Raw genomic sequence first — 11,921 nt, 5'->3', positions numbered from 1 at the left:
CACTGCTTTCAAACATGTCTATGACCTTACTGTACCCTCCAGTTAAAATAATAGTAATAATGATACTTGCTAAGTACTGATTGTGTGCCCAGCATTGTTCTAAGCACTGGGGTAGATACATGCAAATCAAGTTGGACACATTCCCTGTACCAAATGGGGCTCACAGTCTTCATTCCCATTTTATAGGTGAGGTACCTGAGGCACAGAGAAGTTAAATGACTTGCCCAAAGTCACACAGCTGACAAGTGGTGGAGACAGGATTAGAATCCAGGTCCTTCTGACTTCCAGGCACATTAGGCCACCCCATCTCATTCCTACCCTTCCTTTCCAAACTCCTCAAATGAGTTATTTGCACCTGCTGACTCCCCTTTAATTCTTCACGTCATCTCCTGAAATCTGGCTTCCACCCACTCCACTCCATGGAAACTGCACTCTCTAAGGTCACCATTCATTCATTCGTTCATTCATTCACATTTATTGGGTACTTACTGTATACAGAGCACTGTACTAAGTGCTTGGGAGAGTACAATGCAACAATGAATAGTCACATTCCCTGCCCACACTGAGCTTAAAGACTAGAGCAGGGGGGAGAGATTATTATGAATAAATAATAACAATTATTATTAATAATAATGATGATGATGGTATTTGTTAAGCACTTACTATGTGCCAAACACTGTTCTAAACGCTGGGGTAGATACAATGTTATCAGGTTGTCCCATGTGGGGCTCTCAGTCTTTGTGTCTGTGTCTGTGTCTGAAGGAATTGAGACACAGAGAAGATCAGTGGCTTGCCCAAAGTCACACAGCTGACAAGTGGGCTAGACTGTGAGCCCACTGTTGGGCAGGGACTGTCTCTATAGGTTGCCAACTTGTACTTCCCAAGCGCTTAGTACAGTGCTCTGCACACAGTAAGTGCTCGCTCAATAAATACGATTGAATGAATGAATGAATGAATGAATGGTATAGCCAGGATTAGAACCCATGACTTCTGACTCCCAAGCCCGGCTCTTTCCCCTAAGCCACAGATATGTACATAAGTAATGTGGGGCTGGGAGTGGGGATGAATAAAGGGAACAAGTCGGGGAGACACAGAAGGGAGTGGGAGAAAAGAAAAGGAGGATTTAGTCAGGGGAGGCCTCTGAAAATATAAATAATTAAATCACAGGTCTGTACATAAGTGCTGTGTGGCTGAGAGTGGGGTGAATTATCAAGTGCTTAAAAGGTAAACTTTTAGGCTACATGAAAATAAATTATGAGTCCATCATTCCCTGCACTTTTTGCAGCAGACCCCTTCATTCACTTCCCAGAATGAGAGCTGGATTACCCAAGCCTAAATGAATTTAAGAAATAAACAATGCTGGACTGGATCAGATCAGTAGTCTAGCTAACCCAGTCTTCTATTTCTATCAGTGACAGTAAGAATTATTGGAAGAACAGAGTGGTGGTTGCCCTCCTTTGCATACATCGTAATAGTCCCCAGATTAGGCACATATCATACCTACATTTTGACACGGTAATTTTCTTAAATCTGTGTTTGTGATTTAAATAATTTTCTAGTATGTTTTAGAAGACTTTGAATTTAGCTATGATTCCTCTGAGTCTATTCCTGAGGGAGAACAGGCATTGAATCCCCATTTTGAAGTTGAGGAAACCGAGGCACAGAGAAATTAAGGGACTTGTCCAAGGTAACACAGCAGGGAAGTGGAGGATTAGGATTAGAACTCATGACCTCTGATTTCCAAGCCCATGCTCTTTCCACTAAGCCATACTGCTTCTCTGGATTCTCTGGATCTGGGTTAGAACCCAGGTCCTGTGACTCCCAGGGCCATTCTCTTTCACTAAGACATGCTGCTTCCCTGATTGATGGATAGCATCTTGGGCTTTTGACAGCTCCCTCCCAAACCTATTCCTCAACTCTGTGAACAACCAGAGGGGCCTCAAGAGTAATCCTCAGGGTATACAAGGAACGAAGCAGTGAGATAGACTACCAACATACCTGACATCCGCTGCCCATCAAGCCATCTCCTGGCTAGATACAAGGAGGTAAATATTTTCATTGAGTTGCCTTGTATCCACAAGCCCCACTCTACAATCTTACCATGTGCAATGAGGCTGGAGACACTATGGCCAATAATCAGTAGGTAGAAACCAGAAGGATCGTGGCCTAGTGGATAGAGCATGGGCCTGGGAGCCGGAAGGACCTGGGCTCTTATCCTGACTCTGCCTCTTGTCTGCTGTGTGACCTTGAACAAGTCACTTAAGTTCTCTGTGCCTCAGTTCCCTCATCTGTAAAAGGGGTACTGTGAGGCCCATGTGGGACGTGGTCTGTGATAAGAGAAGCAGCGTGGCTTAGTGTAAAGAGCTCAGGCTTGGGAGTCAGAGGTCGTGGGTTCTAATTCCGGCTCTGCCACTATCAACAATGTATCTTTGGGCCAGTCATTTAACTTCTCTGTGGCCTCAGTTACCTCATCTGTAAAATGGGGATGAAGACTGTGAGCCTCACGTGGGACAACCTGATTACCTGTATCTACCCCAGAGCTTAGAACAGTGCTTGGCACATAGTAAGCGCTTAACAAATACCATCATTATTATTACTATTATTATCAGACTGATCAAACAGAACAGTGACTAGCACATAGTAAGCACTTAATACAAAAGAAATCCACTCAGATGGTTTTGTTTTTTCAGCTGGCTCTTAAACTGCCCTAATTTTAGATAAGAAATAAGACTTCTCCCTACCTGCAATTTCTTTTCATGCCTGTCTCCCCAGCCAGACTGCAGATTCCTTTGAGGGCAGAAATCATGTCTTGCTGCTATTCCCTACTTTACCAAATGTTTAGCATTCATTCATTCATTCAATCATATGTATTGAGTGCTTACTGTGTGCAGAGCACTGTACTAAGCTCTTGGGAAGTACAAGTTGGCAACATATGGAGACAGTCCCTACCCAACAACAGGCTCACAGTCTAGAAGGGGGAGACAGACAACAAAACAAAACGTGTGGACAGGTGTCAAGTCATCAGAATAAATAGAAGTAAAGCTAGATGCACATCATTAACAAAATAAATAGAATAGTAAATATGTACAAGTAAAATAAAAAGAGTAATAAAACTGTACAAACATATATATAGGTGCTGTGGGGAAGGGAAGGAGGTAGGATGGGGGGTTGGGGAGGGGAAGAGGAAGGAGGGGGCTCAGTGTGGGAAGGCCTCCTGGAGGAGGTGAGCTCTCAGTATGGCTTTGAAGGGAGGAAGAGCGCTAGCTTGGCGGATGTGCGGAGGGAGGACATTCCGGGGCCAGGGGGAGGACGTGGGCCAGGGGTCGACGGCGGGACAGGCGAGAATGAGGCACTGTGAGGAGGTTAGCGGCAGAGGAGCAGAGGGTGTGGGCTGGGCTGTAGAAGGAAAGAAGGGAGGTGCGTTATAAACACCACTGATTGACTGAGGGAGAAGGAGGGAGTTAGAGAATGGGAATCATTACAGCCGAAAATGAAGGTAAAGGGCACTTGTTAAGGCAGAGTGAGGCTACTGATGAGAGGAGATGGGAAGGAAAAGAGTTTTGCAGCTGTTTTACTTGGCCATTTTTGTCTCACTAACTGTATACCCTCGGGTGCTTAGCCCAGACAGAAATGCCTCTGTCTGGAAAGAGATGATTGAAACTCTAAGGAGGCAAACTCTTCCCTTCTCTATAAGTATATTGAAGACTCTCATTCATTACATCCTACACTAATTATAATGACTGTGTTAGTAGATGGTTCCTAGCCTCCTCAAGAATGCCAGCAGTCCAAAATGGACTGAACCCCAAGTGCTGATAATAAAGGAAAGATATATAAATCGTCTGAGGAGGCTTTTCGAAACCATTTCTTCACCCTCATCAGCAAATTTAGAACCAAGTTGGAACTTTACACGTTCAGCTCAGTTAGTTGCCATGGTTACTGAGAAGACAGTCTAAATGCAGGCGATTATATAATCAGCTGGAATGACTATTTTTACCAAAAAAAGTTTAATTTTAAAGAAAGAAGGAAATATACTGTAACAATGCATGATGCTTTGTCAATTTCATTTCTGTTATCCTTCATGGTGATGTGCTGGGATTGTTGGGGTTGATCTCAATAGAAAATCCTCTTCCGATAACATTTAGAATGGATCCTAAAGTCTAACAAGCATTAAAAACGTAATTGACCATATGCTTGCAAGCAAGATGAATGGTAAGATTTATCTAATAGCTTTCCATTTTCTTCAACCTGGATCAGTAGCTTGTATCAATAAGTACTGGAGCAATGCAAATCTTTAAACTAGATAACAGAGAGTCCCTGACAGAGAAAAGGAGGAAGAAGTTTGAAATTTTTCCAATTATTGCAGAGCAGTAGAGAGGATTTTGCCAGTCTGAAGCAAACTCTGCTTTGGTATAGTGTCACTTATTTGATCATGATTTCCTTCATTGGGGACAATCAGAGATTACAGACACTCAAAAATTACAGACCCTCAAAAATTCCTGACCCCCCCCCCCCCCCACCACCACCAAATGTGTAGTATAGATAATTACGTCATGAATGCTCTGCAAAATCCAGTAAAGGCTAGGGATTACCATTTGGGGGAGGGAGTTGAAAATGTTTGAAGAGCTATTTATTTCACTTTGAGTTAATCCTTTGTAATGGTTCAGCAGTTGTTCAAAGAATCAAAGATGACATAAGTCCTTATTTTTTTGCAATAGCGCTAGTCATTAGAAGAGAGAAAATTATTTTTGCCTTTGACTTCCAGTTGTATGGATAATCAATCTTCAGTAATTTACCTCGCTCCTCTACCCTCAACCTACTTATTGTGCCTGCATCTCATCTATCTTACCATCAACACTGCTCCTGCCCTCCCTTCTTGCCTGAAAGTCCCTCCCCCTTCATATGTGACAGACCACCACTCATCATCTTCAAACCCCTCTTGAGATTTTATCTCCTTCAGGAAGGCTTCTATGATTACCTTCTCAATGTCCTGTTTTATCTCCCACCTTTCTGCATCGCCTATGCATTTGGGTCCATTCCAACCCCATAGCAATTACATACACACATCTTATATTCCATTGCTTCCTCTATCTGCAATGTATTTTAATATCTTTCTCACCAGCTAGACTGTATTCTCCTTGAGGATAGGAATTGTGTCTATCAACTCTACTGTACATCCCCAAGTACCTAGTACAGTGTTCAGCACACAGTATGTGCTCACTAAATACCTTTGATCGATCAAATGACAGGGTGACTAAGGTACACAGATATTTCCCATTGATCTTCTCCTCACAAAAACTTAAGAAAGTTCTTACAAATCATTGGTATTTATCAAGTTCTTACTGTCCAGAGCACTGTATTAAGCACTTTAGAGAACACAATTCAGTAGCATCGCTACATTCAAGAAGGGCAATCTAGGCAGGGAGATGTTAAATTACAAGTAGGACAAGTGGCAGAGTATATGTTTATCATTGCTGAGGTGCTGGGAGTGGGGTAACAAAGTATTTCAGGGGTACAGACCCAAGTGCGTAGGCAATACACAAGGAAGGGAGAATTGTGGGGGTGGAGGAGAAATGAGAGGTAAGCTGGAGTAGGTATCTTGGAGGAGATGGGCTTGGCACCATCTAATTTGAAACTTTAGGGCTTTGGTATTAAAATCATTTCTCCTCCAAGAGGCTTTCCTCGACTAAATCCCTCATTTTCCCTACTCCCTCTCTTTTCTGTATCTCATTTGCATTTGAAAATGTACCTTTTACTCACCCCACCCTCAGCACTACAGCATTTGTGTACATATTCTTAATTTACTTCCTCTCTCAGGGTCACACCTGGAGAGGTTCCAGTGCTCTACCAGTCTTGACTGTGGGAAGGAGAGTCAAACAGAGGTATATCCATTCCATTCCCAGCTTGAGCAGTGGCTAGCAAAAGGAAGGCAATCTGCTAAAAGTCAAAACTTACCTGTGCTGGACAGCAGTGACGTGGAAGAGAGCCAAGGGCAGAGACTCATGTTTACTGGACAGAAGGAGGCAATGGTAAACCATTTCTGCATTTGTATTTTTTTCTGTATTTTTTTATTTGTACCTCTATGGATACACTACCAGAACGATTGCAGATGGAGGTGGGGCATTCTGGGAGCGATGTGTCCATGGCATAACTATGGGTTGGGAGATGACTCGACAACATAAGACAATATGAATGTCTGTCTCCCCTTCTAAACTATAAGGTATTTGTGGGCAGGAAACAAGCCTACCATGTATTGTACACTCCCAAGCACTTAGCACGGTGCTCTGAACATAGTAAGCGTTCAGTTAATCCCATTGACTGATTAATTGACTCTGAGCATCACAATTCTGTGGCTAGAGCCTGAATTCCACTACCTTTTTAGCTTGCTTTCCAACAATGCCCAAAGGAACAAAGCTGGTGGCTCTTACAGCAGCTAAGAAGGTCGATGGATTTGGGTGAATCATCAAACTCCAGAGAGAAGTAAACGTTTTTCAAAGATGGTTCCTCCCATCCCACTCTACAAAAGTATGACTCAGACTTGTCATCTGGTCACATTCAGCTCCTGGATGGAGGTTCCCCCCTGGAGTCTTCCCATTCAAGTCAAATGGCCAAATGGTGAAGTGCCTAATAAGGGGAGGGGGCGGCGGTCCTCCCAGACACTGAGGCCTCCATGAGTATCTCTCAGATATGCAGGGCTGGCCAATGGAACCAGTGATACCTGACTATCCATTCAATTGTTGCCTGGTGGATTCAGCAGGGGCAACACTTGACGGGCAAGGGCAAGAATAAGAAAGGGATGGTACTGAAAGAAGATGCCAGTGCACATCTGAGACAGCTCCCTCTGAACACAAACATATCCACCTGACAGTTTAGAGGAAGGACTAGAAATAACGCCTGTCTCTTCAGATTGGCCCCTTTCAGGGTCACACCTGGAGAGTTTCCAGTACTCCACCAGTCTCGGCTATGGGAGGGAGAGTCAAGCAGAGGCCTATCCATTCCATTCTTAGCTTAGGCAGTGGCAAGTGAGTGAAAGGCAATCTGTTACAAGTCAAAACTCACCCGTGCTGGACAGCAGCGGCATGGGAGAGAGTAGGGGGTGGAGACTAGAGTTTACTGAGTGGAAGGCAGCAACGGTAAACCATTTCCACATTTTTTACCAAGAAAACTCTATGGATACACTACCAGAATGATTGCAGATGGAGAGTGGGGTGTTTTGGGAGAGATGTATCGGTGGTGACGCTGTGGGTCAGAAATGACTCAACGGCATTAGTCAAGATAAGACTTCAGATTGGTGGGAAGCAGAGGTAGGCTGAACCGACTGGTCTTTCCCACTCCCCTCTTGTAAGAAATAGCACAGGTCATGAGCCCCCTCACTAATGACAAAGGGGACCCTGCCACCAACACATATGAAATGACAGACTCTGCTTCCCCTGAAGCATCAAGTACGATGTTCCTTCAAGTGCTTCACAAAGTGCTCTGCCCATAATAAGGGCTCAATACATACCATTGATTGATTCAAGCTAGTACTTTGTTCTCCTTCCTCCTACCCACACTCCCCCATCCCCTTGTAATGACTTTTAATCATAGACACATATTAGGGATTCTTCTTGGAAGGCAGATGGTGATCAAGAATTGTACTTTCCAAGTGCTTGGTACAGTGCTCTGCACACAGTAAGCGCTCAATAAATACGATTGAATGAATGAATGAATCGGGATGAACTGGTGGAATCTAACATCTTAAGAAATCATATCAACAAGGACCAGTGGAAAGAGCCCAGGTCTGGAATCAAGAGATGCAGAACAAGAATCAGAAAAGCAGCGTGGCTCAGTGGAAAGAGCCCGGGCTTTGGAGTCAGAGGTCATGGGTTCAAATCCCAGCTCCGCCAATTGTCAGCTGTGTGACTTTGGGCAAGTCACTTAACTTCTCTGGGCCTCAGTTACCTCATCTGTAAAATGGGGATTAAGACTGTGAGCCCCCTGTGGGACAACCTGATCACTTTGTAACCTTCCCAGCGCTTAGAACAGTGCCTTGCACATAGTAAGCACTTAATAAATGCCATCATTATTATTATTATTATTAAGAAACTGTGGTTCAAATCCCAGCTCTGCCGTTGACTTGCTGTGGAACCTCAGGCAAGTCATTTTACCTCTCTGGGCCTCAGTTTCCTCAAATGAAGAATGGGAAAGAGACACATTTAGCTCCCCTTGTGGAACAAAGACTGAATCTGATCTCATAAACAGCACTTAGAGCACATAGTAAGCACTTAATGCATGCCATAATTATTATTGTTGGGGAAGATAGTTGGCAACTAATAAACATTTAATTGAAAATCCAAAACCAAATCTAAGTAAGAATACTTGCCCTCATGGGAGAATTTTTCAAATGAGAGCAAGGTTTCAACCCTCTTCTTTCCTATGGAAATTTACTGCATTAAAAGCCCTTGAGGTGCAAAAGCAATAAAAAGCTATAATTACAATTACATTTACCAAAAGAGACTAGCAATCAATATTCCAGGTATAGACAGAGCTTTCAAATAGACCTAATCAATGGCTGTGCTAATTACACTCTTATTGCAATTAATTTTCTTCCAATTACACCTTGATTATGAACCCCAGCTGAAGTCGGGGTGCTTTGAGAAAATCCCTTTCTCGTCACTAGCTGCTCCACCATTAAGCTGGTCAGTTTACTGAAGACTGGAGGGTGAACACAAATTAAACACAGTAGTTAATTATGTGCATCTGAAATCGAATGCAAAAAAAGCTTAAAATAGGACAGCTGAGCCTGTACATTAACTGTAGCTTGTTGCTTTGATTTGGCATTCAGCCATGCCTTCTAATTCCTTTTTCATTGGCTTGGGTGTCTGGGATGAACTCCAATGGAGTTAATACTTCTGCGGTGTTGCAGACTCATTTTTAATACATCTCCTGTCCTCTTTGGGTAAGACTTGCTTCCCTTTGTTCTTGCCTTCCCTGCTTGAACATCCTACGCAGAACTCAGGGGCTCAGAGAAATAGCAGGCATGGCATCCACCGGAATTATGGACAAAACTGGATGACTGAAGCAGGTGGTCCTCATAATATGGATAGCACAGAGTCCCCGAGTCACACTCAGAGAACTAGAACATCTTTAGGCAAAACAAACACTTAAATTCACAGAGATGGAGCCTGCTGTTTTGGGGGCACAGGAGGTTAATTGGCTAATCACTCTTCTTGGGTACTGGGCAAATTCTACTTGATATTTGGGCCTCTTTGGGGAGCAGATGATTGCTCAGGGTGAAGGGTCAGCAGTATGGTGATGTTCTGAAACCCGGTAGCCGGGCTGACCAAGCAGCGGCTCCCCAAGTACACGTGACACTTCCTCATTTTGTGTGGCTCTCGGTGACATATGTTTTGTTATTTTTTCTAAGGTGTTTGTTAAGCATTTACTAGGTGCCAGGCACTTTACAAAGGACTGGGGTAGATACAAGCTAATCAAGTTGGAAACCGTCCATGTCCCACATGGGGCTCACAGTCCTTATCCCCATGTTACAGACAAGGTAACTGAGGCAAAGAGAAGTGAAGTGACTTGCCCAAGGACACACAGCAGATGAGGGGTGGAGCTTGGATTAGAATCCAGGTCCACATTGACGCCCAGGCTCTTTCCACAGGGGTCCGCTGCATCAGTGATTTTGCTGTGGCCGTGGCCATGGCATCCCACTGTTGGGCGCCGCTGCTCCAGCCTGGATGTGGTATGGCCAGCCCTCTCCCTGTCAGCCTCAGTCACATCCCTCCAACCCTACCTCCCCCCAACACACACCCCCACAAACACTCACACACAGCAGGAACAGCTGCTCTGGGCCTCTCACTGCCACCCCCTTCTCTGCGCCAGAATGCCGACTTGCTATTCCAGTTAAAGAATTTGTTTTGATCTGCATCTCTCTCAGCCATAGCGTGTTTTTGGTTTTGCAGCTCTAAAGATTATGGGGCTTGGCCACCCTTGCTCATCAGTATGAGCTCAGAGGAACTGGAATGGAAGGAAGGGGCGGTGGGGGATAGGACTCACTCCAACACTTAAGAGTTGCAGTCAGGAGTCTGGAAAATGACCCATTGGGTTGAGTGCTCAGCTTCAGACTGGCTTAATTGAGAGAGCACAGACTTGGGAGTCAAAGTTCTGGGTCCTAATCCCAGTTGCCTGCTGTGGACCTTGGACGAGTCACTTGACTTCTCAATGCCTCAATTTCCCCATCTGCAAAATGGGAGTTAAATACCTGCTCTTACCTACCCCTTAGATGGTGAGCCCTAATTGGGACAAGGACTGTTTCTGATCTGATTATGTCATATTTGCTGTATCTATCTATCTACATTGCTTGGCACAAAGTAATTCATTCAGTTGTATTTACTGAGCATTTATTGTGTGCAGAGCACTGTACTAAGCACTTGGGAGAGTACAATACAACAATAAACAGTCACATTCCCTGCCCGCAGTAAGCTTACATTCTGGAGGGGAGACAGACATTAATATAAATGAATAAATTATGGGTATGTAAGTAAGGGATGTGGGATTGGGAGGGGGATGAATAAAGGGAGCAAGTCGGGGAGACACAGAAGGGAGTGGGGGAAGAGGAAAGGAGGGCTTAGTCAGGGAAGGCCTCTTGGAGGAGACTTGCCTTCAACAAATCCTTGAAAGTGGGGAGAGTAATCATCTATCAGATCTGAAGAGGGAGAGTGCTCCAGGTCAGAGGCAGGCAGAGGCCCACAATTATTATTAACACTTCATCAACCCAGAATTACTGTTCAGGAGTTTTCCTATTGAATTTATTTTTTTTTCTTGGGCAGGGGGAGGTTTTTCACCCTGTCCCTTTGGGGACAATTCCACAGTCTAACTGATCTCATTGTCTGGAAGACATCTTTAGCTTTCAGGCTTCATTTTGCTCTAAGTTCTCATACAGTTTCCCTTTCCACTCATCCCCCTTCTTTTTCCTTAGGTAGCAGTGTCTATTGGTGTCAACCAGAGGTAGACTAAGAACAGAGATGCAGTGCAGATGCCTTGCCCTACAGGGCTTGCCATGTGGCCTCTCAGAACAAAGACCTCAGACATGGGATGTCCTATTGTCCTTCCCTCCAGGAAACACCAGGCAAACAGTACCATTACCTTACTGGTCTTTCTGACCCCAATCTCAGTAGAGATCAGAGGATTCGTTTTTTTTTTTTTTAAATGGTATTTATTAAGAGCTTAATACGTGCCTGGCACGTAGTAAGTGCTGGGGTAAATACAAGATGACTGGGTTGGACAGTCTGTTTCCCACATGGTGTTCAGTCTTAATCATTTTACAGACGAGGTAACAGACAGAACGAAGTTAAAGGACTTGTCCAAAGTCCCACAGCAAACAAGTGGCTGAACTAGGATTAAAACCCAAGTTCTCTGACTCTCAGGTCATTCCATTAGCCCATCTTGCTCCTCTGAACCCATATCAATCATATTCATTGACTACTTACTGTGTGCAGAGCACTGTACTAAACACTTGGGAGAGAACAATGCAATAGAGTTGGTAGACATAATTCCTGTCCTCAACGATCTTAGTGGACCCAGGCAAACCACCCCAACATCCAAAGTCCTTGTGGATGCTCACTGGTGCATCAGCACTGGACTAGAGACAGCCTCTGACTTGATTAACATGGACAGTTGCACAAACTATTTAACTACTTTGTGCTTCAGTTTCTCTGGATGCTAAAGAGAAAACAGCAATACTGGCTGCCCTCAGAGGTGTATTTTGTACTAATGAAAATCTACCAATTACTGATCGGGGCGATTAGAAGTACCAAAACATTTCAATGAGTTAATGTTCTTCAAATACTTCTAGACAGCTAGATCCCTTAAACTGTCATTTAGCCAACATATTTCAATGGGCCTCATAAATCAGCTCTTGTCATTTTTATCGCTCATTT

The sequence above is a fragment of the Tachyglossus aculeatus genome, chromosome 8, assembly GCF_015852505.1.
Source record: "Tachyglossus aculeatus isolate mTacAcu1 chromosome 8, mTacAcu1.pri, whole genome shotgun sequence".
Lineage (NCBI taxonomy): Eukaryota > Metazoa > Chordata > Mammalia > Monotremata > Tachyglossidae > Tachyglossus > Tachyglossus aculeatus.
Note: the sequence above shows the minus strand (reverse complement) of the source record.